The sequence below is a fragment of the Dromiciops gliroides genome, chromosome 2 (assembly GCF_019393635.1).
Source record: "Dromiciops gliroides isolate mDroGli1 chromosome 2, mDroGli1.pri, whole genome shotgun sequence".
Lineage (NCBI taxonomy): Eukaryota > Metazoa > Chordata > Mammalia > Microbiotheria > Microbiotheriidae > Dromiciops > Dromiciops gliroides.
Window position 1 is genome coordinate 660,687,158 of NC_057862.1, and position 26,053 is coordinate 660,713,210.

The 26,053-nt window shown below is 43.2% G+C and overlaps 1 protein-coding gene across 4 annotated transcripts in view; it reads left to right on the forward strand.

Annotated features, from left to right (window-relative positions):
- The first annotated feature begins 9,201 nt into the window (after positions 1-9,201).
- The window catches only part of PSD4 (pleckstrin and Sec7 domain containing 4), a 64,863-nt gene continuing 48,011 nt past the window's right edge, over positions 9,202-26,053 (forward strand). For 2 of the 4 annotated variants that reach the window (XM_043986679.1, XM_043986683.1), the window contains exons 1-2: positions 9,202-9,529; positions 14,430-14,511. The gene's annotated coding sequence lies outside the window, so the exon portion shown is untranslated. The remainder of the gene's footprint in view (positions 9,530-14,429; positions 14,512-26,053) is intronic. The other 2 variants (XM_043986681.1, XM_043986680.1) reach the window with 1 other exon arrangement.

The following is a 26,053-nucleotide window of genomic DNA, read 5'->3' on the forward strand; positions in this document are numbered from 1 at the left end:
GTTAAATAATATAAAACAAGTCTACAGAATTGTATTCATACATCTATAACATACACGTATGTTATAGATGTATCACATACTTGTGTGTGTGTATAACAAAGCCCAAGTATTATAGACAGAAAAGGAAACTTCCTTCAAAATAACTTCCAAATGTATAACACCTCCTAGGAATGTGAGAAATTATTATTTCTCTCTTGTATTTAATAACTAATTATTGTATTAGGACCAAGGTTTTTCCTTTGTCTACTTCCTCATCCAAAGACCAACCAGCATGAGAAGTCTCTCTTAAAGATTTACCCAGGCCAAGATCTAATCAAACAGTCCAAGAAATTCTAAGTTTAGACTAATGGGTGCCTGCCGGCTCATTACGTTTGCTCAGAGAGATCTGGGAAGATGTAAACCTTCCTTTTGTCCTACAAGTGATATGGAAATTCATAAATCTCTTTGACCAAGATTTGGATGACCCAAGTCACATGCCTAAGACCCTCATTTTAATATAGCTCACTCTCTCATTGTAATATGCCCTCTCTAATTAATTCTAACCAATCAGTGCTGATTGCCACCTTGAGGAACACATGCTCTTCCAAAGGTATATAAACTGTGAGTCCACTGCCATAAGGGATCTTTGGTCCAAGAAAGATGGCCAAAAAACATCTTTTTATTAAAATGTTGACATTATTGGGGTAGCTAGGTGGTGCAGTGGATAAAGCACTGGCCCTGGATTCAGGAGGCCCTGAGTTCAAATTCGATTTCAGACACTTGATACTTACTAGCTGTGTGACCCTGGGCAAGTCACTTAACCCTCATTGCCCTGCCCCCAAAAAATGTTGACATTATTAATAAAATAACTAAATTATCCAGAAATTATGTTTGTCAGAACTTTTTTTAATCATCACAGGAGTTAACTTACCAAGACACATTCCAGACTTATTTGATTACAACTATAAAACATTCTTTTTAAAAATAAATGAAAATAATTTCAGAGATTCATTATTTGTGGTTGTACAATGTATGTAGTTTTATTTATAGATGTAATGAAAGTAGTGAGATGCTATTTTACATGGTGTCATAGCGACTGGACAATCAAGAGACTACTTCATAGGACTAGTCAAAATAATAACAAAATTCATGTGGCATAACAACCTAATAAAATTGCTGTGATCGAACAAGACAGAATACATAAAGTGCTGTTTTTGTCCACTATTATTATTCCCCAGTTCATCACTCCTGCTCTGACTTCACTTTCTTCCCTTCAAAGTTGCACCAGTCTAGTCAATCAAGTTTCTTTCTATCTAGCCTAGAGGGGCAGGAAGTGACGATTCTCCATGATCACAATATTTGTTTGTAGAAATGGACAGGATCAAGAGATGACCACATCAGCCACATCGTCACTCTGAGCCCCAGATTCCTGAAACAGCAAGCTATGAAAATGGGGATGTTTATCCTTGCCTGTGGTCATACGGGTACTTAGAACTTCATCCAACATCAAAGATTCCAAGGTCATCTACTACATACCGAGTCATTGCCAGGCATCTTCACTTTTGTCTTGCCATTGAACATCAGATCACTCTGGAAGAGAGGATGAGGCTAAGGACTTTCTGTAGCTCTGCCTCACTTAAATCCAATTGACACACAAGTCAAGACATCACCTATGATGTCATTGGTTCTCTTCAAAAATGAAAGACAAACAACAGGTAGTTAAAAAGGAAAAGGAAGTGCAGCAATCTAGTAGAAATGCAATGCTCTCTTCTCAACAAACAGACTTGAGGTGGGAAGTGAAGACCATTGGGATACAGTCATGGTTATGGGTCAGGAGAAGGATAATGAACCATCAAAGGAAACCGAGGAGTGATCAGAAAATTAAGAGACCCACAAAGAGAGAACACTTTTAAAGAAGTCAAGAGAGAGTGTCTTTGAGGAAGAGGAGATGAGAGAAAGCCTCCTGAGATATACACAGGACAAGTTCATGAGGCCTGAGAAAAGACCATCAGATTTGGCTATTAGCATTGAGCTTGCAGAGAGCAGTTTTGTGGCGGGGTCGTTGGATCACAGTGTCACAGATTTAGAGATAAACAAGCCCAGAAGATCACAGAATCACAGATTCAGGGCCAGAAAGCTATGTAGGCCAACCCCTTCATTTTGTAGATAAGGAAAATGAGGTTCAGGTAGATTCGTTGCCTTACTCAAAGTCATTTCTGGTCAAAAACCAGCAAGAAAGTCAATCACAGAAGAATGAAAGGCTGACACATGCTAGTGAAAACCAAATTGAAATTGGACAACTCAAATTGGAAGTTGGCCCAGTTGACTGAGTAACATGGCTTTTTACAGCAGCATTCTGAACCACATATTCAGGCATAAGTGGCTAGACAGTAAACTCCTTGAGGGGTGGGACTGTTAAACATTTGTCTTTGTAGCTCTAGAGCCTAGTACAGTGCTTGGCACATAGTAGGCACTTAAGCAATGTATGTTGATTGATTGATTGATTGATTGGTAGAAATGCCCCTAGAGTTGGGGTTTGGCAAGATGTGAGTAGTGATAGGGCAAGAAGTCAAGAGAATCAGTAGTAGAAGTCAGTGTAGGCTTGACCTGGCCGTATACGGGCGCCAGACTGCCGTGGAAGACAGCACTAAATGTGTAGCCCATAAGCCCTGTACCCATCTTGTCATCATCAGTAGAGCAGGCCTGTCCAAGTTATTCTGAGTCCCTGCATTCCCCAAAGTTACCCTCTACTTACCATTTTCTGTCAAACAAAATCCTTTAGCACCAGAGGATCGTGGCTCATTCACCTCTAGGTGAGTCCTCCCTCCAACTCAACCAGCTCCCTGCCATTTCCCTGGACTGCTACATGGCCCAGATGTCTGAGGTCCACAGGGACCATGTGACTGCCTGTGGTCATCTCTTGAGCCTGTGCATCACCTGAAACCACAATCGCAAGTCTGTCTGGTGGTCACTTCCCTTGCTTCTATGCTAGCTTAAAAGAACAAACAAAATAAAACAAAAACACGCAGGCCAGTTAAACTGGTGAAATCTTGAAGGGAGGAAAGTGAAGCCAGGACAGGAGCAATGGATGGAGAGAATAATAACAGCAAATGCTTATCCGGGACTTCACCTACCTTGTCTCACACTGGGAGGTGAATCCTCTAGGTATTGCTGTTTCCACTTAATAGATGAGGACACTGAGGCTCAGAGAGATACATGGCTTGCTGAATGAGCAGACAGTTAATGAGTATCAGAATTAAGATTCACCCCAAACCAAGGAGATGCTCCTAAACTTTTTTTGGTCCCCATATCCACTGGCCTTTAGTTAACCCTTCCCATCCTCCCTTTTCAATATGAAATTCTAGCATTTAAAATGAACATAAGATGGGGTCAGCTAGGTGGCACAGTGGATAAAGCACTGGCCTTGGATTCAGGAGGACCTGAGTGCAAATCCAGCCTCATATACTTGACACTTAACTAGCTGTGTGACCCTGGGCGAGTCACTTAACCCTCATTGCCCTGCAAAAAAAAAAATAATAATTAATTAAAATTAACATAAGAAATCAAATGAAAAAATTAAGTGATTTCTCATCAAGAAACCTTTACCCAATATGTAATATTTTTTCACTGATCACTACACACATTAGGGCAGCTGAGTGGTGCAGTAGATAGAGCACTGGGCTTGGAATCAGGAAGACTCATCTTCCTGAGATCAAATCTGGCCTCAGGCACTACCTAGCTGTGTGACCCTGGGCAAGTCACTTAACCATGTTTGCCTCCATTTCCCTCATCTGTCAAGTGAGCTGGAGAAGTAAATGGCTAATCCACTCCAGTATCTCTGCCAAGAAAACATCAAATGGGGTCACAAAGAGTCAGACATGACTGAAATGACACAACAAATACTGTGTAATATTTTAGTGGGATAAATTATTTCCTGTCCCCTCTTGACAGCTTCTGTACCCTCTGCACTATACCAAGTGGCCTCTTGAATAGGGAGGCACAGAGAGACTGGCAGTTGTAGTAATATTTAAAAATAGGTTTCAAAAGAATGGGGAACACCAAAGAACAAGAGGTTGTGATCAGAGAGAGAAATTTCAGAATCCAGGATTATGGAAGTAACAGCAAGGTCTAAGGCATGAACATCCCAGAGGCTGGCTTAGGTAGAGGGACACTATGAGCTGTCAAAGCTGAGGAGGTGGATGAATGGAGTCGAGGGAATAAGCTTTTGAGTGGGCATTAATATATTGAAGTCCCTGAGTAGAATGGGAGGAGTTGGAAAAGAGAGGTAGACAATGAGTCAGGTATGGAGCTCCTGGGGAAAGGATGGAGAGTGACTTGGAGGCCTAGAAGTAACTACAGTGAGAACCTGGAAAGGGTGATTTAGATGGATGGAGGGGTCCATCTATCCATCCATCTCTTCCGAGGGAAGAGAAGTTGTTGTGTAATGTTAGCCAGGAGGTTCTAAACATTGCAGAGAGAATCGCACCTACTCCTCCTCTTTGTCTGTTTTCTATATGTCTCTTGTATCTGCCTGTTTGCATACCTAGGTGGCGCAGTGGATAGAGCACTAGCCTTGGATTCAGGAGGACCTGAGTTCAAATCCCACCTCAGACACTTAACACTAGCTGTGTGACCCTGGGCAAGTCATTTAACCCTCCTTGCCCCGCCCAAAAGAAAATGTAAGCTCCTTGAGGGCAAGAACCCTATTTTTCCTCTTTTTGTATCCCCAACATGTAGCATAGTCTCTGGCACTTAGTGAATGCTTAATAAATACTTGTTGATATTCTCAGCAATGCAATGATCTAAGACAATCCCAAAGGACTTTTGATGAAACATACTATCCACCTCCAAAGAAAGAACTGATATTGATGGAACACAGACTGAACCATGCTATTTGTCACTTTCTTTCATTCTTTTTTCTTTTATTCAAGTTTTCTTGTACAAAATGATTAATATGGTAATTTTTTACATAATTGCACATGTCTAACCCATATCTGATTGCTTACCACCTCAGGGAGGAGGCAGGGAGAGAGAGAAGGAGGGATAAACATTTGGAAATCAAAACTATACATAAAAATGTTTATTATTTAAAATATATCAATTAATTAATTTTGGGCCAATTGATTAATTAATTGGTTAGTTGTACTTGTTTGATTGATGCTTGTTGACAGGATATATACAATAACCATAATAATGTAAAGAAAAATAACATTGAAGGACTTCAAAACTTCAAAAAAAGGGGAATATGACTGTTTAATTAAAACAAAGCAACGAGAGGGCCTGTGGTGTGTGTTGAGTGATTTCTGCCCCGTGCTCTGTATGTCAAAGTGAAGAAATTCAATGAAGTGCGGGTAAACAGCAAAAGTAACTATGACTCTCTTAAGGTAGCCAAATGTGTCATCATCTAATTAGTGATGGGCATGAATGGATGAACAAGATTCCCACTGTCCCTACCTGCTATCTAGCAAAACCACAGCCAAGGGACCAGGCTTGGCAGAATCATCGTGGGAAAAAAGACCCACTTGAGCTCAACTTTAGTCAATGACCAGTCCTGATTGCATAGGACTAAAGATGGATCCACTGCCTGAATCAGAGGTGATGCACTCAGGTTGCAGATTTTGACACATTTTTTGTACAGGACCAATGCAGGAAGTTATACACATATTTGTTTAAAGGATTTTATCTTTTGTGTTTTTTTTTCTCAAAAGGGAGGAGGATAAGGAAAGTAGATTTTTGTTCATTAAAAAAAATGTAAATGATTGATCAATTCATTGATTGGGGCACATGTGAGACAGCTCACCCAGAAAAAGAGGGTGCTATCAAGAGTAGTGTCTTCTGATGAGAACCCATCTTCTCTGAGAACAAGAAGATGGAAAAAGTCTGAAATTAAGAGATCTCAAATAAAAGACAGTTAACTATAGAACAAGCAGTTTCAGAGGGCACAATGGAAGGCAAGATCAGAAGAGAATAAGGATTGGGGAGGGTCAGCACTGAACTGGACAGTGATGGGAGTGTGGGAGATGGTAAATATAGCAGGGAAGCAGGGGGGCTTGGTTTACTAAATCAGGAGGATTATTAGAAAAGGAGGAAATACAGTAAAAGTTTACTGGCCATAATATGGAGAAGTGTCAGTAGACTGGGAAAAAGATAGAGGTAGTTTTTGTCTCAACATGAAGGAAAATTTCTCAAGAACTAGAGCTATCCAAAGGGACACGGGCAGCCCTGGAAGGTAATCTGCTTTTCCTCAGTTCACAGCTTTCAAGTGAAGGTTCTGGGGTGTTGTAGAGGGGCTTCCTCATCAGGCTTGAATTGGACTACATGGTCTCTCGGCTCTCTTCCAAATTTGAGATTCTGTAAAGAGATTATTAACTTTCCTCTTGGGATTGTTTTGTAATAATAAGGTTAATGGAAAGAGCAACAACAACCAAAATCAAAACTAATCACTGTATAATCATAATTGATGAAGCTTGGCCTCAAAGAAAACATGAGAATGCACCTGTCTCCCTAATCTGCAGAGGTGGGGCACTATGGGTGTGGAACACTACATGCATTATCATTCTCAGTTGATGTTTGTCAGTTTTTGCTGAACTGGGTTTCCTCTTGTTTTTTTTTTCTTTTTTCTTTTAGTTATTAGCATAACAAAGGAAACTCTAAGGGGGGGGGGGTCACAGAGAGTCGGACGTGGATGAAAAACGACCCAACAACATGTACCTATTATGTATTAGGCATTGAGCTAAGTGCTGAAGATACAAAGAAAGGCAAAAGATAGTCCCTGCACCTAGTAAGTGCTTAAGAAATGGTTGTTGAGTTGTTATAGCAGTCAAATTCTTTTGAAGCAGAAAGAAAGGAAGATAATAAAAGCCACTATATCTTTGACACTTTAAAGTCTGTGAAGCAGACTTTTGTTCCTCCTCACAGCAATTCTGGGAGGTGGGTACTATTATTATCACCATTTTACAGATGAGGACACTGAGTCAGACAACAGTTAAGTGACTTGCTCAGGGTCACACAGCTGGGATCTGAGGCAAGATTGGAATTCGGGGCTTGCTGACTTCAAGTCACACACTCTATGCACTCACTGCACCACCTAGCTGCCCTAGACAAGAGAGCTTGTATCTGACTTATTTCTTCAGTATAAGATCATAAAGTCAGAATTTTATCGCTGGGAGAGACCTTAGAGATTGTCTAGAGACAGTCTGGATAAATCCTTTCTCAGTCTAAATGATGTTTCTTAAATGTATAAGATAAAATCCAGAGAATTACAAAGGAAATCAATTACACTGAAACAAAGTTATCAACAAATTGTTTAAAAACAAAAACAGGGGGCGGCTAGGTGGCGCAGTGGATAAAGCACTGGCCCTGGAGTCAGGAGGACCTGAGTTCAAATCCAGTCTCAGACACTTGATACTTACTAGCTGTGTGACCCTGGGCAAGTCACTTAACCCCAATTGCCTCACTAAAAAAAAAAAAAGAAGAAGAAGACTCCTAGCTGAACACACAGCTTTAAGGAAAGAGTTCAAATATGAACAATGTCACTATTATATAAACCCTTAGCCCAATCCCTCACCCTGCCCACCCACCCATGTCCCATACCTACCTACACAGGTATTCCTTCTCCAACTGCCTTCCAGCCATCTCCACCCGGATGTCCCAGAGGCATCTCAAACACAAGTCCAAAAATCATTTTACTGTTTAGGAAAGGAAGGAAGCTGGGGGGCAGTTCTGTGCTCCAAGGCACAGGCTAGTTGGAAGTGGGATGGTCAGGATTAAAAGCTAGCTCTCTTGATTTCTGCTCTGAGTCTTTCCCCCCCTCCCCCCATTAAACTGCCTCTCTGACTTATTTTCCAAGATTGGGATGTTTTGTAGGCCAGGGGATCAAAGACCATAAAGAAAACTGAGAATGGCTGCTGTAGATAATCATAATAAAGGCTAACATTTCTTTTTTTCTTTTCTTTTTTTTGGCAGGGCAATGAGGGTTAAGTGACTTGCCCAGGGTCACACAGCTAGTAAGTGTCAAATGTCTGAGTTCAGATTTGAACTCAGGTCCTCCTGAATCCAGGGCTGGTGCTTTATCCACTGCGCCACCTAGCTGCCCCAAGGCTAACATTTCTATAGCACCTACAATGTGCCAGGCACTGTGCTAAGTGCTTTATAAATATTATCTCATTTGATCTTCACAACAGCCCTGGGAGGTAGGTGCTGTTATTATGCCCATTTTACAAAAGACAAAACTGAGGCAGGTGGTGGTTAAGTGACTTGCCCAGGGTCACACAACTAGTGACTCTAGGGCTGTAAGGGACCTCAGAGACCCAACCCCCTCATTTAACAAATGAAGAAACTGAGGCACAGGGAGATTGCATGACCTGCCCAAGGTTACCTAGGTAGCAAGTTGACTGGAGAGAGGGAGCCAGGCTGCCTTCCATGCCAAGCAGCAGGAAAGTCAGAGTTTAATTTCATGGGTTTGGAGCCGAAAATGACCTTAGAAGTCATCCAGTCCACCACTCCCTTCATTTTATAGATAAGGAAACTGGAAGCCTATAACCTTTAAGTGATTTTCCCCAAAGTCGTGGCACCATAAGATCACAGAGCCAGAAGGGACTTCAGAGGCAGTGTAGTCCAAGCCCCTCATTTTACATCGGAGGACATTGAGGCAGTGAAATGATTTGCCCAAGGTCACGCCAGTACCAAGCATCAGAGGTAGGGTGCAAACCCAGGTCTGATAATAACTAACATTTATGCAGCACTCACTATGCACTGGGCACTGTGCTAGGTGCTTTACAAGTATAATCTCATTCCTCTTCACAACAGCCCTGAGAGGTAGGTGCTGTTCTTATTATCTCCAGTTTCCAGAAAGAGATAACTGAGGTAAGCAGAAGTTAAGTGACTTGCCCAAGGTCCCACAGGTAGTAAGTGTCTGAGGCCACATTTGAACTCAGGCCTTCCTGACTCCAGGCCCAGGGCTCCATCCACTGTGCCAAGTCCAGTCAACTTTCTACTGTGCCAACAGAACACATCTGTAGTGGTCTAGGCCAGAGAGCTTCCCGTCCCTTTTAGTTAGGTACTAAACAGATCTGGGGGAGGGGGAGGAGGAGGGAAGGATCCACAGCCCCAGCCGTGAGATCGAGCTCCAGCAAGGCGCGCCTGGGGCTCTGGGCGCTTCCCCGGGCTGTCGGTGACCCAGGCAGCCCTCTCTCAAGAGGACGGGCTTGGCACAGCAGTGCCTGCGGGAGGGCACGCCCCAGCCAGCCCCAGCCCCAGCCCCATACTCCCCAGTGGCTGACTGCGCTGGTCTAACCAGTCGGACCAGCTTCAGCTGTCCTCCGCTCTCTCGGTGGCTCCTGCCGGTTCGGTCTTGCATTCGGTATGCTGGGAAAGCTGTCTCCCGGGAGGCCGGGGGAGTTCTGTGATCAGAGGCCTGGCTGAGCCCCCTCCCTGAGCCCGAAGCTCTGCCCCCCTCCCTGGCCCAGGGCTGGGCGTGGAGCCACGCTGGAGCAGCTGGGCTGGTACCTGGAGAGGGGAGGAGCCTCCAGCAGAGCCCAGGAGGAAATGGGTAAGGGGACTGGGACCTGCCCCACTGAGGTCCCTGGGAGGGGAGGGCAGGGGAGGGCAGGACCGGGCCCCTCTGGGGAGACCGGCGAGGGCTGAGCAGAGAGCCTGGCTCCCTCCCTCTATGCCCCTGCCTCCTCCCAGCCTCATGCCACACTCAGGAAATGAATGGAAGAAGCTGTTTGCCGGGAGGCGGCGGAGGTGGGGGGAGTGCGGGGGGAACACCTGGAACAAGGTCAGCTTCAGGGACTCCAGAGGACTGGGGGGGATCGTGAGGGAGCAAGGACGCTGGAGTAGGGGTGGGAGAGAAGAGGGCAAGTGGGCAAGACTGGGAGGTCTCGAGCACATGCACAGACCCTCTGAGGCCCAGATGGGCAGCTGGAATCGTCACACGCCCCGGGGCTTCAGGCTCTGCCTGCTTTGGGGGACAGAGGTCAAACGCGACGCCGACTAACAGGGGATCTTGTAACTTCTCAATGTCACGTTGTTCGCGCTGAATAGACATAGTGTCTCCCACACCTGCCTTACGGGTTAAGTGACTTGTCCAAGGTGACTAGGTTAAGGAAGCCTTTGTGCTTTCCCTCTCCATTTTGCAGAGGATTTAAAATCAGCATAGTGAAGAGTGGGGAGAAGGTGGGGAGGAGCAAGCGGAGGAGTTTAACTGAAGTTACTGAATATCAAAAGGAAGGAGCACGTGCAGGTTATCTTGAGCCTTAAAACTTCTTTCTTGATGTCATTTGACTCGTTTAGGGGAAAGGGAACACGCGTTTATATAGTACCTACTGCAGGCTCTGTGCCAAGTGCTTTTCAAATATTATCTCATTCGAGCCTCACTACAACCCTCAGAGATAAGTGCTGTTATTATTAACCCTATTTTACAGTTGAGGAAACTGAGGCAGGTAATGTTTAAATGACTCACCCAGGGCCACAGGGCTCTTAAATTTCTGAATCCAGATTTGAACTCAGATCTTCCTGACTCCAGCTCCAAGCACTCTATCCACTGGGCCACCTTCCTTTCTCAATACCTATGATGCAATCAAACTTCTAGAAAGAACTTCACATGGTAGAAAGTTGGTCTTTGGAACCAGGAGACCAGTGCTAAGTCCTAAATCTGCTGCTTAGCAACTGTATGATCTTAGGCAAGTCACTGAAACTTCTTGTTCTTACCTAAGGCATATCAAATAAGATCTTGTCTTATCCTTACAACACTGTATACATACAATGATTACTAACAGCACTGATAATATCAAGCATGAGCTAACCCTCTTCCCTCTGCTGGGATAGCATCTGAATTCTAGAGACAGAAAAAAAAGAAAGAAAGAAAGAAAGATAAGTCGGGGAATTGCAAAGTAATCTCTAGAAAGAGAAACTCTAGCCTCAGACACCTCTCCCCTACCTTGATTCTCTGCATGTGTGTTCCTTTCCTGGTAGGCAATATTGACATTTCTAGGAAGAGAAGCACATTCTCTTGATTGAGAAATCAAAATCATTTTGAAGGGTGCTCCCAGCTCTAAAATTCTAACTAGGTGACACAGAGGAGAGAGAACAGGAACTGGAGTCAGGAAGAGTAAGGTTCAAATCAGAAATTTATTAGCTGGGTGACCCTGAGCGAGTCACTTAACCTCAAACAGGCTCTGTTGCCTGGTCTGCTAAATAGGGCTAATAATAGGAGTGATTGTTGTGAGGATGAAACAAGCTCCTATTTGCAAAGCTCTTTGCAAACCTCAAAGCACCAGGTAAGGTGATATCAATGATTCTCAAGGTTCCTGGTCTTTGTAAGGTGACAAAGTAGAATTAGGATCATAGATTTGGAACTATCAGAGATGTTGGAGGTCATATTGTCCAGCTCCCTCTTTTTGCTTGTTCCATCATTTTGGGTTCTAGCCCCATTTGGGGTTTTCTTGGTAAAGATACTGGAGTGAGTGGTTTCCTATTTCCATCTTCAGCCCATTTTACATGTGAGGAAACTGAGGCAAGTAGGGTTAAGTGACTTGCCCAGGGTCACGCAGCCTGGATTTGAACTCAGAAAGATTAGTCTTCCTGACTCCAGACCCAGCATTCTATCCACTCAGCCACCTAGCTGCCCTTTTTACAGATAAGTAAATGAGGCCCAGGAAGTCAAGGGATTTGCCCAAGTTCTCACAGATAGTAAATGTCAGAGGCAGGATCTGAACCCAAAGTCAGTACCCTTTCCAATCGAGAGCTCCAAAATCCTGGGGATCCCATGATTCTTGGTGCACATTAGGCAGGGTACATGGGCCTTGATTGGTTTTTCCATTTTAAGGAATGGAATTGTACTGTGTTCTTTTGGCCAGTTCCACTTGTGACCAAAGGCATGTGTGTCCATGACAGCTGGCCACGGTGAGGAACAAAGCACATGGTGGTGGCAGCGGTGTACCCAGGGATCAGACCTGTGGCCATGACCTCATTAGCCTGGTGCTTTAATCAGCAGAGCCGAGTAGCCCCAGAACTGATTGACTGTAACGCACAATTAATTGAATGTCTTTGGGCCCCCATGATGCTGTGGACACAGTTAAGAACATTTTGAGGATATGGCCTCAGCCCCTGTCCTAATGTACCAGAGCAGGCTGGCCAGGTTAATTCATTTGTTCAACAGAAGCAGAATTCATTTTGTGCAAGGCACTGAGCAGGGGTGGTAAAAATGCATGGTTCTTCCCTTTGTGAATCTGACAGCCGAATGGAATAGGTGACCCATTTATCCAAAAACCTTTCTCATGAGCTTAGGGAATTCTAGAGCCAGAAGGGGATCTTAGAACATCTCAGGACTCCTTTACCAAATTATTGAGGACATCCCCCCCAAGAGGTTTTGTTTAAATGAGTTGTTCTTTAGTCATTTCAGTCGTGTCCAGCACATCATTTCCCCATTTGGAAAGGATAGGGGGGGGTCTTGGCAAGGATACTGGAGTGTTTTGCCATGTCCTTCTCTAGCTCATTTGATAGATGAGGAAACTGAGGCAAACAGGGTTAAGTAACTGGCCCAGGGTTACACAACTAGTGAGTGGCTGAGGCAGGATTTGAACTCAGGAAGATGAGTTTCCAGATTCCAAGCCCAGTGTTCTATCCACTGTGCCACCCAGCTGTTCTTTTGTGTGGTTTATATCTACCAAGATCGAATCAAAACATCTTTGTATTATTATAAAAATCATTTTGACCATGAAGACCACCTAAAAAGTTTTCTTCTTCAGACTGCCCTTTGAGAATCACTGTCTTAGAGATGAGAGAACTGAAGAATTTTGGGTTTGGAAGGAACTTCAGCAGCCATTTACTCTAAGCTAGACCCAAAAAGAAATCTCTACTATGAGCCACCAGCAAGCAGTCATCCGGTCTCTGTTGGAAAATCTCTAAGAGGAAGAATCCATGACTTCCCTAGATGGCCCATCCTACTTTTATTTTATTTTATTTTATTTTTTTTGGTGAGGCAGTTGGGGTTAAGTGACTTGCCCAGGGTCACACAGCTAGTAAGTGTTAAGTGTCTGAGGCCGGATTTGAACTCAGGTACTCCTGACTCCAGGGCCGGTGCTCTATCCACTGCGCCACCTAGCTGCCCCCCATCCTACTTTTAGACATCTTTGGTTATTGGGAACATTGTCCTTTGTCACTTTTACACATTCCTCCTCATTCTGCCCTCTCGGAAAGTCTTATCTCCCTTCTACAAAACATCCTTTCAGATACTAGATCGTGCCTCCCGAGTTCTATCTTCTTCAGGGTAAACATCTCTAGTTCTTTCAACTCCCCATACATGGAATAAACTTGAGGCCCTTCACCATCCTGAATCCCTTCTTCCACACATTCTCCAGCTTATCAGCATTCTTCATAAAATGTGAACACAATATTCCAAACATAGTCTGCCCTAAAGAGTACAGAAGGACTCTCACCTCCTTATTCCTGAAAGATGAAAATAGCTTTTGTGGTTGCCACATCTCACTGCTAACTCATTTCACTTGCTGTCCACTAAGACCCACAAATCTTTTTCAGATTAGCTGCTATCTATCTAACCATGCCTACTCCATCTCATACTTGTAACATCTTATTTTCAAAAACCAAAAAGAAGACTTTAATCCATTCTTATTGAATTTCATCTTACTAGAGTCTACCCAATTTTCTAACCAGTTGAGGACGTTTTTGAATCCTGCCTTTGTCATCTAGAATTAGCTGTCCTTCCAGATTTGTGTCATTTTCATGTAGCACTGGACAGTTAGGTAGCAAAGTGGATAGAGCTTAGAATCAGGAAGACAGGGGCAGCTAGGTGGTGCAGTGGATAGAGCCCTGGAGTCAGGAGTACCTGGGTTCAAATCCGGCCTCAGACACTTAACACTTACTAGCTGTGTGACCCTGGGCAAGTCACTTAACCCCAATTGCCTTACTAAAAAAAAAATAATAATAATCAGGAAGACATCTTCCTTAACACTAGCTGTGTGACCCTGGGTAAGTCACTTAACCCTATTTACCTCAGTTCTTCATCTGTAAAATGAACTAGAAAAGGAAATGACAAACCACTCCAGTGTCTTGCCAAGACAACCCCAAATGTGGTCGTGAAGAATCAGACACAACTGAAATACAACTTAACAACATGTAGCACTCCCTCTTGGTTACTTCACATAACATTAGCTCACAGGTTGGGTTTCCAGGGTGGCAACTACTACCCAGGTGAAGGAACGCTTTGGATCCATACTCTTGAATCTTTAGCTCCCTCTTTGCCCAGTATTATATGCAGATTTGAAAAGCATGCCATCTACATCTTGATCCAAATCACTTATAAAAGCTTTGAGTGGAACAAGACCAAACGCAAATCCTGGGTATTCCATTGCAGACCTTCTAGATTGAACTCGTAATGCCCTCTCTATGAGTCCTATCCTTGAACTAGGTCTGAATCTCTTCCATAGTGCTGTGGTCTCGTCCTCATCTCACCATCTTTTCCACAAGAATAGGATGATACATTTCACCTCAAGCTTTGCTGACATCTGGGTAAGTGATATCTACAGCTTTCACCTGATCTGCTTACACAGTCACTCTCTAAAAAAGGAAATATGATCAATCTGGTATGACTTGCTATTGCTGACGCCACACCGGCTTCCTTTTCTGGAGGTCCACTCACCATTTCTTTAATATCATGCTGTGGAATTTTGCCAGGAATCAAAGTTGAGGTCACTGGCCTATTTAGTCAGCAGACTCTTTTTCATGCCTTCCTTTGAAAACCAGGACATTTAGCCACTTCCCCATCCTTCTGGCACCCCCCTTTTCCCAATATTTTTCAAATGTCATTGACGTTAGCTCAACAATCACATCCACCAGTTTTTTCAGTACCTGAGGAGAGGTCATCTGGCCCACATGACTTGGATTCATCAAGGGCAGCTACCTATTAGCTGTTAGGGGTTTGTCCTTCCCAGTGAAAGGGCCATCCTCCCCAGAAACACAAAAACTAACAGAGAATTCAACAACTCTGCTCCTCTGTTGGGTTATGACCACTATATCCACATAGCCATTGACCCTTGTTCGATTTTCTTCCCTGATATTGACAGAGCAAACATGCAAACAAAACAAACCCCTTTTGGGGTCCTTTGCTTCCTTTACCAGCCACAATACTCTTAGGGTTCTGTCATTCTTATGTATCTAATATCCATTACCTACCTTTCCTTCCATTTTCCACCTGTATCTTTTCTTTTTTTTTTTTAAAGTGAGGCAATTGGGGTAAAGTGACTTGCCCAGGGTCACACAGCTAGTAAGTGTCAAGTATCTGAGGTCAGATCTGAACTTAGGTCCTCCTGAATCCAGGGCTGGTGCTCTATCCACTGTGCCACCTAGCTACCCCCCCCACACACACACACCTGTATCTTTTCTAAAATCAAAGTTGGTTACAAGGCAGCCTGAGGATGCAGTAGATGGAGCATAGGACTTACAATTAGGAAGACCAGGATTTAAATCCAGCCTCATATACTCACTAGCTGTGTGAGACCAGACAAGTCATTTAACTACTGTCTGCCTCAGTTTCCTCATTTGTAAAATAGGGATAATAATAGCACTTACCTTCCAAGATTGTTGTGAGAATCAAATGAAATAACATGTATAACAGGCTTTGTAAACCTTATGGAGCTATAGAAATGATTATTGTTGTTGTTATTACTGAGTCCTCTGTGTGGCCACATGGGTCTCTTAAAACAATTCCTCTTTTTTTCTTCTCACTGAAATTGTTTTCCTTTGCATCTTCAAAATTTCTTTCTTGGTTCTCTTACCTCTTCAGGATTCATTTCCACAGCTGAATTGTAGTACATGGAATCCTATCTATCCTTCCCTAGAAGCTTTTGAGATCTCCTCTCCCCAAATATAAGGTGAATGTCTGACTTTCTTCTGTCACAAACTCAGAGAATCAATGGCCACATCCACACCTACATCACTTCTGCCCCAACAACCAGTTCCTCCTAGTTACTGAGAATCAGATCAAAATGTTTCCTCCTAGTTGATTCTTCCACCATTATAAGAATGAAATATTGTAAGTCAAGTCAAGAAGTCGTTAAATGCTCTGAGTTTGGCAAAGAGAGCACCAACAGATGTGTGGATAATTTAAGTCTTCAATCACTACTATAATGTGCTTCTGTGCCTGGCTTGTGATCTGTTTTCTAAACAATGAACATGCCTAATTCCCCTATCTGTTTTGCTAATCTCTAGTACAAAATGACAAAATTGTTTCTTTCCCCCTCCATTGATCTTCACCCAAACGCTCTCCTCCATATTTTCCTTGACTAGTTCATAGATTTCTTTCCATGAATTTACCTTCTTAAAATGCAATGTTTACCTCTTTTATCTTATTGTACTCCAGTCTTTGATGAAGAGGTAGGCCTTCCCCTCACCAAGGTCAACCCCTTCTATGTTCACCCTCAGTCCCAGTCCTTCCAACCTCTCCAACAGATTGCCTTTCACACTCCTCCTTTCTCTCTTTAATCTTCAATGTCTCTATCTACTATTTCCTTCCTTGCTGCCTACAACCACATCCAAGTCTCCTCATCCTCAAAAAACCCTTAGTAGTCCCTACCATCCATTCAAACTATTGTCCTATATCTTCCCTCCCTTTTCCAGAAAATGTCTAGAAAAGGCCATCTATATGTGTTGCCTCTACTATCTACCTTCTCACTCAGCCCTTTACAGCCTGGCTTCTGATCTCATTGCTTAACCGAAACTCCTCAAAGTTACCAAGGATATCTTAATTGTCAAATCTGATGACTTTTTTCCTCAGTCCTCATTCTTCTTGATCTCTGAAGCACTTGACACTGTTGATCTGCCTCTTCCTCCAAATATTCTTGCCTCTCTGAGTTTTTGTGACACTGTTCTCTTGGTTTTCCTTCCATCTGTCTAGCTGTTCTTCCTCAGGCTCCTTTTCTGGATCATCATCTTTATCATGTCATCTAACTGTGAGTGTAGCCCATGGCTCCATCCTGGGCTCTCATTTTGTGATAAATGCTTGTTGATTGATTGGTTGATTGGTTGATTAGTGATCTCAATAATCTGTTGTTCATTTGTTCATTTTCAGTCATGTTCAACTCTTCATCACCCCATTTGGGGTTTTCTTTTTTTTTCTTTCTTTCTTTTTTTTTTTTAGTAAGGCAATTGGGGTTAAGTGACTTGCCCAGGGTCACACAGCTAGTAAGTGTTAAGTGTCTGAGGCCGGATTTGAACTCAGGTACTCCCGAATCCAGGGCCGGTGCTCTATCCACTGCACCATCTAGCTGCCCCAATTTGGGGTTTTCTTGCAAAGATACTCTACTGCTTTGCCATTTCCTTTTCCAGCTCATTTTACAGATGAGGAAACTAAGGCAAATAGGAGTTGGCTTGCCCAGGATCACATAGCTTGTAAGTGTCTGAGGCCAGATTTGAACTCAGGAAGATGAGTCTTTCTGAATCCAGGTCTGTCACTCTATCCACCTAGCTGCCCTCTCTCAATAACTCCTACAGATTGAGTTATCATCTCCATTCAGCTGATTTCAAGATCTACATATCCAGGCTCTGTTTCTCTACTGAGCTCCAATCTCGTTTCACTAAACTGCCTCCCAGATATTGTGAACTAGCTATCTCATGGGCATCTTAATCTCAACATGTCCAAATTAGAACTCATTATCTCCCCCCCAAAAAAAAAAAACAAAACCCAAAAAACTTCCCTTCTTCCAAACTTCGCTATTCCTGTTTGTTTTTTGTTTTGTTTTTGCAGGGCTATGAAGGCCAAGTGACCTGCCCAAGGTTAAACAGCCAACAAGTGTCAAGTGTCTGAGGCCAGATCTGAACTCAGGTCCTCCTGAATCCAGGGCCGGCACCCTATCCACTGTGCCATCTAGCTGCCCCACTTCCCTATTCCTGTTGAGGAGACACCATCCTTCCAATCAATTGGGTTTGCAACCTGATTTCATCTTCAAATCCTTCCTTTCCCTCACACTACATAGCCAACCAGTGGCCCAATTTTATCATTTCTGACTCTACTGCTTCTCTTGTATCTGTCCCCTTCCTTTCTTCACACAGCTACCAGCCTAGGTCAGTCCCTCATCACCTCTTGCCCAGACTATTACAGTGACCATCATTAGATGTTTTCTTTGTTTCAGGTCTCTTTTCATGCTAATCCATCCTCTACAGAGCTACCAAAATGATTTTCTTAAACATCTATCTGACCATGTTGGTCCCCTACTCAATAAACTCCTCTAAACTGCCTCTGATTTTAAAAAATGACTATGTTTAGCATTTAAAGCTCTTCTCAGTCAGGGCCCTTTCAAGCTATATTATTTATGATACATTAGTCAAACTGGCCTCCTTGCCCTTCCTCTCAAAAAACACTTCATGTACCATCACTGGGACTCTACTGCCACTCATAGAGCAGGATGGACTCTCTCCTCACTTTTGTCTTGTTTTCTTCAAAACTCAGCTCACACATTCATGGCCTTCTGCCTGAAGTCTTTTGATTCACCCAGATGCTAGTATCTTCCTCCAAAAAATCACCGTGTAGTTAATATCTATCTATCTATCTGTCTATCTTTCTTTCTATCTATCTATCTATCATCTACCTCAATCTCTATCATCTCATCTATCTATTTTTTTGTTTGTTTGTTTGTTTGGTTTTTTAGTGAGGCAATTGGGGTTAAGTGACTTGCTCAGGGTCACACAGCTAGTAAGTGTTAAGTGTCTGAGGCCAGATTTGAACTCAGGTACTCCTGACTCCAGGGCCGGTGCTCTATCCACTGCACCACCTAGCTGCCCCTCATCTATCTATTTTTAATCTATTATCTATCCATCTATTAATCTATCCCTATCTCTATCATCTATCATCTATCTATCTAGTATGCATACATATATGTGTATATGTTGTCTCCCCAATAGACTATAGTCTCCTTGAGGGCAGGGACTATTTAATTTTTATCCATGTGTCTCCAGCACCTAGTATAGTTCTGGGCATATAATAGCTGCTTAATAAAAGCTTGATTAATTAATTAATATAAAATGTTGATTGATCAACATTCTCCCTACCTTACCTTACCCCATTCCTGCTCCATTGGATAAGGTATACCCATCTAGAACCACATGTCTCAGCTCACCAAGTCTGAGTGATACCTATGAGCTCAAATCTGCTTCCTCTTATTAAGATAACTAGTTCATTTTGCCTATTTTGCATTTTTGTATAGACTTTGTTTTTTGTAGAGACACTTGAGGCTGTGGGTTTTATGGCTGGCCCCTTCCTTGAATCTTGTGTCTTGTAAACTCCCCATAGGGGTCTCAACTATGATTCTTCTTCCTCTATGTTAGCTGCTCTCTGTGGTATCTAGCTGGCTAGGTATGTGTAGCTTTCTCTCTCTCTCTCTCTCTCTCTCTCTCTCTCTCTCTCTCTCTCTCTCTCTCTCTCTCTCTCTCTGCTCCTTTTCAGGCAAAAGCCTTTTAGGCTATATTTACAAAACACTAAGCTAATCCATTCTTTCTAGCTTTAGTTAGATTCACTCCATCCCTGTTCAGGAGACTGTCATCCTCTGTGTTAAGATGTGATTCAGAAGTCTAGATCCCATTCTCAGACTCCATCTTCTTGGGCAGTGAGTGATTAAAATAAGGGTTTAGAACAGGAAAAGGTCTTAGAGTTCGTCTAGATCAAATCTTCTTAAACTGTGGGTTGTGACCCCCATACAGGGTCAAGTAACTGAATGTGGGGGGTTGAGAAAAATTTGGTAGTAAATGTTTGATTTGTATACCTATTTTATATACCTATACACCCAGGGTCCCGTAAAAATTTCTTGGGCAAAGAGGGGTTGCTTGTGGAAAAAGTTTAAGCTCTGATCTAGATGAAGCCCCCTTTTTTTTACAAGTAAGGAAACTGAGACGTATACTAGTGCACTTAATTGCTCAAGTGATTGGCAGGGTCAAGAATATAGCCAAGTCTCCTGGTCCCCAGTACGATGACCCTCCCACTAGGCCATAAAACTTTTAATCAGTGAAAACAATGATAACAATAGGTGACATTTATGTAGTACTTTGAGCTTTTCAAAACACTTTGCATACATTACCTCAGTCAATCAAAACAGTGAGTTTTATTGCTATTATTGGCCCTGTTTTATTATATGACGCATTATTGGACATGCGTTCTGTGTGTGGAAGAGTATACCACCATTTCTCTGGCGCTGGGAGGGATCTTGGATACCATATAGTCCAGCCTCTTCATTTTTACAGATGAAGAAACTGAGGCTCAGGGAATTTCTTAGAGGGAAACCATCAAAGACAGCATCTAAACCTGGATCCTTTGGCTCTAGAGTAAAACAATCTTTCCACTGAACCAGAAACAAGATTAAAAAGAAGCTTTATTAATGCATCTGGTTTTTATACCATTGTAAATCCCAGAAATATCTCCCAGCCCCTTCCTCAGTCTTGAAGCCTCCTTTGTAGCATTAACAACAAAATTAAAAAGAATCAGTTAGATAACTGCATCTGATGGTGTATGAAACATTCTATTCCCATAGTCCCCCACCTCTCTGTTAAGAGAAGAAAGAAAAAAGCTCCTTTTGATGAAATGAATACATGATTACCCGTGTTTCCAAAGCCTTTGGATTAAACACACAGTATTTGTGGACTCAACATTTTTTCCTCTTCAACTTCAAGGAATCGATGGTTTTATCAATGTAGGTTTTTTACTCTGCCAATACATATGGTGCCCCTTCCTCACCTTATTGAGGGTGTTACTTTACAACCTCCACCCATGGCTCCTGGTTCTGCCTTGTGGGGCCAAGCCAGATAAAGCTAAGACTCTGCTATATGGTGGCCCTTCAAAGGCTATTCATGAAGGCAGCTTCTCTTCTCCACTAACCATGCCCAGCGCCTTCAACGGGTCTTCACGTAGCATGATTGAAGGCCTCCCACCATCCTGGCTGCCATCCTCTAGATAGACGCTCTCCGACATATCTATCGCCCAACTAGAATATGGCACCCAGCATGGAACATGGTACTGCAGAAATGTAGGGACTTCTTTACAGAACTGTGCTAGGCTTTATTCTGCACTCAGAGCTAGAACTAGGAATTTTTATCCCCAAGGAAGTACACAAAACCATGCCAGGTCAAACAGCACCTCATGCACCCTCAGTGGAGAGAACATGGGTCTAGCAGAGGAATTCCTAACCTTTTCTGCATTGTGGGCCTCCATGGCAGGGAGGCAAAGACTTTGGAACCCTGGTTGTCATAGTAGAGAGAGTGTGGGACATGGAGTCAAGAAGACTAGAATTCATATTTTGTTTTGGACACTTACTCATTGGGTGATCTTTAGCAAGTTCCTATTTCCTCATCTGCAAAATGGAGATAATAAGAGCACCCTATACCTCACAGGGCTGTTTGAGGATCCAATGAAATAACATACACAAAGCACTTTGTAATGATTTTTAAAGCACTATGTAAAATCTAGCTATTATAATAATAATTATTATTATTTTCAGAATAATCTTTTTAAATGCAAAAACAAAAATAAAATACATAGGATTACAAAGGAAACCAGTTATTCTCAAAGATAGTTATCAGAATATTTCAAAAACAAGTTCATGAGTACCAGATTAAAACCCCTGGTCTAGCAGGACAAGACAGGACAGGACAGAACAGGAAAGGAGATTACTCCAGCCCACTATCTAGTAGTTTCCTATTCTAGCTGATGACTTTAGTGAAACAGGGACCAAGCTTTATTTTTGCTAGAGTAGAGGGTGTCAAGTGATGCCGATATTCTCTAAATTTGGCATCCTCTAAATTCCACACCCTGGAACGAAGCCCCGTTGACCCCACCCTCATTATATTTCTGACTCTCCCTTTTTTAATGCAAGCCAGTCCCAAAGCAGGATCTCAATAAATGTTAGTTGACTTGAATTGAATGTAAGATATGAACCCTGACCTCAAGAATTATACTGCCTAGTCTGGGTGATGAAGACTGAGAAAACATTAGACTCAGAAAAGATTAATTGAACAACAAACGACCTACAAGTATAAGAGGAGTTCACAGAAAGGAGAAATTAGTGGCTTGTGGAACAGTCAAGGAGAGGTTGGGGTTGGGTTAGTCAGGAAGGAGTGGCTTTGCCCTGTGTGGTGGGAAAGGGGAAGGGTCCCCATGAAGCCAGTTACTTGAATCCCATACTACACCAGGTAGCAAGCAGAGAAGAGTGACTGTCCTTAGTACTTGTGATTTCTACATTACCAGCACTAAACGCTAAATGCAGAGTCCATTGGGATCTGTAACTGACCATTTTAAACTTTAGGATCCTCCTCTTATGACTCATCAGGGCAGGAAGCTGACCCTGCATTCTTGATGTGAGACACGACAGTGTTCTGGGCTACAATTTCTTTTTTTTTTTTTTTTTAGTGAGGCAATTGGGGTTAAGTGACTTGCCCAGGGTCACACAGCTAGTAAGTGTTAAGTGTCTGAGGCCAGATTTGAACTCAGATACTCCTGAATCCAGGGCCGGTGCTCTATCCACTGCGCCACCTAGCTGCCCCTGGGCTACAATTTCTTCATCCATAAAATGAGGAGGTTGGGCTAAGTCAATTCTAAGATCCCTTCAGCCCTAAATCTATGATCTAGGATCTCTAAGCTCTCCTCTCACTCTGAATCCTGCCGTTTCACGAAATCTTGGCTAAATGACCTCTAGGATCCCTCCTAGTTCTAAGGTTCCATGAGTCCATGTTTCTAGCTATGCGTGTATGTGACTTAGACTATAAACTCCATGAGGGCAAGCCCATGTCTTTTTTTTTTTTAATTATTCCTCCTAGCATTTTGCATATAGTAGGAAGCTATGTGGTGTTATGGATAGAGCACCAGGCCTGGAGTCAGGAAGATCTACGTTCAAATCTGACCTCAGACACTAACTGGGTAATTCTGGACAAGTCACTTAACCCTGTTTGCCTCAGTTCCTCCTCTGTAAAATGAGCTGGAGAAGGAAATGGCAAAACCACTCCAGGATCTTTGCCAAGAAAACCCCAAACAGGGTGTCAAAGAATCAGACATGACTAAAAAATGACTGAATAACAACAAATATAGTAGTTACCCACTGATTACAGTATTTGTGGAATTAATCTTGCTGGCTTGTGTCTTTTCTTTAGAACTTTATGGTGAGGGGCAGCTTGGTGGCGCAGTGGATAAAGCACCAGCCCTGGATTCAGGAGACCTGAGTTCAAATCCAACCTCAGACACTTGACATTTACTAGCTGTGTGACCCTGGGCAAGTCACTTAACCCCAATCACCTTGCCCAAAAAACAAAACAAAACAAAAAACCAGAATTTTAGGTGAGCACTGAGGTCATATCTTAAGTATATTTCTGTAGTATCCATGGCACCAAAGAGGGCCAAAGATATTTAGTTCATTGCTCATTGAACTCAATCAAGTCTGGAACTAGTTGGCTCTATTGGTTAAAGCACCAGACTAATGAGACCAAAGTCCCTGGGTGGATCAGTTGGCTTCCTCTGCCCTCTCCTACCAAACTCCATGAGAAACAGATTAAGAAAGGCCTTGAAGGGGCGGCTAGGTGGCGCAGTGGATAGAGCACTGGCCCTGGAGTCAGGAGTACCTGAGTTCAAATCCGGCCTCAGACACTTAACACTTACTAGCTGTGTGACCCTGGGCAAGTCACTTAACCCCAATTGCCTCACTAAAAAAAAAAAAAAAAAAAAAAAGAAAGGCCTTGAAAATGAGACCAAGTTCCTGTGGTTCCTGTAAAGTTGCAAATGTGGAGGATTATGGTGTCACCAAATTATAGAATCACAGAATTGGGGAGATAACGAGAGCCTCAGCAGTCACTGAGTTCAACCCATGTCAGAGAGGAAGTCCTATATCCGTCTGTGTCTCTATCTGTAGGCCTATCTGTGTCTCCATCCATCTGTCTACCTGTCTATCCCCAGTAAATAGTGGTCTAGTCTCTGCTTAACGTCCTCTGAAGGCTAGGCAAGGTCTAAAGGGGAGGGTGGGGGACTAGAAGTCCTGCAAGGTTTCTCCCACTCATAGCTCTGTGATCCTCTGAGGTGTTCTAAGAAGAGTTGCCTGGTGTCATTGTATTGGATGAATTTTACCTTTGATTTTCGTTGTTGATGTAAATGTCACCTCTCTTGCCAAGCCATAGAGGGTCTTGACACTTCACTGGGTGTCTGTGTTCCCTCTTCCCACTCAGAATACAGTCAATCTATTACTTACAGTCATCGAGAGCTGCCTGAGGCTTAGAGAGGTTATGGCTTGCTGAGGGTCATGAATCTAGGGAAACAGGAGAGGCAGCATTGGGACCCAAGTCTTCTGACACTGAGTGGACTTGCTGCTATATAAGACAGAGGAGGACTGATCAAGAGGCATTAGGAAGTCTGTAGAAAACTTGGGGAAGGGAAACTATGTCAGTAGCATGGTAGGGGTGGAAACCAGATTACAAAGGATCAAATCACAGAGTCTGAGAGCTGGAAGGACCTTCAGAAGCTAGATAGTCCAACCCACAGAACAATAATAAATAGCCAACATTTATATAGCACTTGAAAGTTTGTGAAGTGCTCTGCAAATATTATTTCATTTGATCCCCAAAACAACCTGGGGGAGGGGGTACGTACTATTATTACTTCCACTTTACAGATAAGGAAACTGAGGCAGGCAGGTGACTTTACCCAGAGATGTTCACATGACTAATGATGAGTGTTTTAGGCAGGATTTGAACTCGGGTTCTCCTGACTCCAGCTCCAGTGCTCTATCTACTGCCCTACCATATGTAAACAAGCATTGGCTTTCCACTTGCCCAACTAATATTCATCATGCTTTTGCTCCATAACCTCTAATGAGGGAGAATGTAACTCCCTCCCTACTTCCCAAGGCAGCCCATTCCAATTTTGGATAGTGGCCGTTGTTAGGAAGTGTTTTCTTTGACTAGATCTGCCTCTCAGTGACTCCCATTGCTCCTAGCTCTAGCCTCTGCAGCCAAAGCAAACAAACATGTTTCCTCTTTCAAACAAACATGACAACCCTTTAAAAACTGCTGCTTCCCTTCTACCTGTATGGCCTTAAGAGTGATCGACATGGGGCAGCTAAGTGGTGCAGTGGATAGAGCACCAGCCCTGGAGTCAGGAGGACCTGAGTTCAAATCCGGTCTCAGACGCTTAATATTTACTAGCTGTGTGACCCTGGGCAAGTCACTTAACCCCAATTGCCTCACTTAAAAAAAAAAAAGAGTGATTGACATGGTCACCCCCAAGGTTTCTCTTCTCCAGGCTCACCCTCCTCACTTCCTTCCCCTAGTCTCTGAGCTTCTGCTGCTGCTGATCAGCCTCTTCCAGACATGACCCTGTGTTTGCCTGGGTTGTCTCTGAAATGTGGCTCCCCAAACCTAGCAGAGAGGTAGCCTGAGCATGGCACGAGCCGCCGAACCCTCACCACCCTCACTGGGGACCCTGTACCTCCCTCAGTGCAGCCCAGGGAGCATCTAGGGGTGTTGGCTGTGATCTTGACTCATAGCTAGCTTAAAGTCATCTGACTTTTTCATGGGAGTTAAATGCCAAGTTATGCTGCTTCCATCCTGTATTTATATAGCTAAGTTGATTTTTTTTTAACCTACGTGTATTATTCTATATTTATCCATGTTAAATTTAATATTCTCAGATTTGGCCCCTTGCTCTAGCCCAGTGGTTCCCAAAGCTGGGGTCGGGGGGAGGGGAGGGGCTGGTCTGTTAGATGAAAATGCTAAGTCACTCTAGGGGCTATTTGTGGAAAGTTATGTCTTAGCAAATGGAATCTCTGAGTCTGGAGCCAACCAGACAATGGCTTGAGCCCCCATCATAGAACAGGAGAGAGATGCTTCTTGCTGTGAATGTGAAGTGAAATCTTTGGCTTTGAGAGAGAAACAGAGCAGAGCAGCCTTTTCTGGAAAACTGGTTGTCTCTACAAGCCCCACAGTGACTAGGGGGACGGAGCCTCATATAAACCCCCGGAAGGAGGACGTCCCTCTGTAAAGGGAAGTGCAAACCAAAGAGTCTCTTCAGCCCGGAGATTCATGGGCCCAGAAGTCA